This window comes from Aedes albopictus, chromosome 1, assembly GCF_035046485.1.
Source record: "Aedes albopictus strain Foshan chromosome 1, AalbF5, whole genome shotgun sequence".
NCBI lineage: Eukaryota > Metazoa > Arthropoda > Insecta > Diptera > Culicidae > Aedes > Aedes albopictus.
The window spans coordinates 157991531-157992962 of record NC_085136.1 but is presented as its reverse complement, the minus strand read 5'-3'; positions in this window follow the sequence as shown (position 1 = coordinate 157992962).

The window sequence follows — 1432 nt, the reverse complement described above, 5'->3', positions numbered from 1 at the left end:
GAAAAACTCTACATAGACGGGCTTGGTGGTCTAGTGGCTACCGCTTCTGATTTGCATGCAGAAGGTCATGTGTTCAATCCCTGGCCCGTCCCTTTTCATCCTACTTTGTATCTTTCTATCCACTTCCTCTCTCTCTCTCTCTTCTCTACATATACAACTCATGTATATTCATATGTTCATAGCCATCGCTAGAACCAGAAACGAATTGTAAAAAAGTCGTTTTCAACCCTTCCAATTTCCACTCACAGCACAGTGTATATAACGCCTACAAGTTATGCAACCAAAGCGTGCTGTGCCGCTTGACCTTATTCACTTCATTCACCACACAATCTATCACCTTACGAACACTATAAATAACCCCCTATCCATGGATCGCATCACCGACCCAACGGTGACTCCCAGATCTCCCATCCTTTCCGTCTAACAAATACCCCAGTCCGTGCTGGTTGTGGGGATGCAGAGGTGATCTCGGTCTTTAGTAGCAACAACCAGCACACTCTAACATTCCTTTCCCTTCCCAACTGACTATAAGGACGTGGCCGGTGCCGTTATTGATCCAAAATGTATGAGTTGCTAGAATTGCACTTTGAGAATAAGTGGAGTGTCCCAGCCCTTATTCATTTGGATCTCAGTGCAATTGGCACCAGCTCAGATCAATCACGGAGTAGCAACCATTGACATGTATAGTCAGATTTGATCGTGATTGATCGTGATCGTTATCGGAAAAACTCTACATTTAACGGTTTTCATTTCTCTCGCACTGATGGCAAAAACAGTTATCAACTTTCTATCACTGATGGCAGGAATTGTTTTCAACTTGCTGTCACAGGAACATGTTTCTGCTCTCAATTTTGACGTTAAACGACCAATATCACAACATGAAAATTAGTTTTCAATTTGCTGTCAGTCTTTGCTCGGGCTATAATCCTGGTTTGAACTGCAACCAAGAGATAGACTGTTTTGGGTATATTTAATGCACGCATTTAAAATTGTCAGTTTTACAATACGAAGAAGAGGCAATAATGCTGAAGAATCTCTGCATGCCAATAACAGCCAAGTAGCTCAACAGTATAGTGAAGAAGATAATGCACTACTGCATTATCGCATATGTAGGAAAACACTCCTCGGTTTCAAATAACCCATTTCAAAAGAAGCGGCGACACAAAAAAAACAGCGATAGCGACATTTTTCACACTCGCAACCATATTTGTGTGTTGACAGCGCAAGTATCTCGTTGTATGGCGAGCGTTGAAAATTAAAATTCCTTCTACATTTTTCCTTGATATCGCTTCCCCAAACAAAGTTTTTTTTTTTAATTTCATACATGCATACTTTAGAAGGGGTAAGAAGGCACCAGAGGGGGAGGAATGTCCTATTGGTGACGATGTTTGCTTCTATTAACTTTAATGTCTGGAAAGTTTTGTGGAAACTT